The sequence below is a fragment of the Trachymyrmex cornetzi genome, unplaced genomic scaffold, assembly GCF_001594075.2.
Source record: "Trachymyrmex cornetzi isolate Tcor2-1 unplaced genomic scaffold, Tcor1.1 scaffold95, whole genome shotgun sequence".
NCBI classification, from domain to species: domain Eukaryota; kingdom Metazoa; phylum Arthropoda; class Insecta; order Hymenoptera; family Formicidae; genus Trachymyrmex; species Trachymyrmex cornetzi.
This window is the reverse complement of record NW_017300300.1, coordinates 416,324-416,600: the sequence shown is the minus strand read 5'-3', so window position 1 is coordinate 416,600 and position 277 is coordinate 416,324.

The window sequence follows — 277 nt, the reverse complement described above, 5'->3', positions numbered from 1 at the left end:
AGTGTACCAACACAACAAAAAAAAATTTTGAAATTAGAGTGTACAGAGCGCGCGAAATTCAAAAAGTCACCTTACTTTTTGATCACACCTCGTATATTTAATAAGCGAATATAAAAAATGTACATAAGGCAATATATCTGCATATTTTTATTATCAATCTACTTGCATTTAAGCATTTCCTAACCTACAATATTATATATTATTATAAATACTTAAACACATTTATTAACATGATTACATACTTTATTAACACTATCATTATTAATACTCATTTATT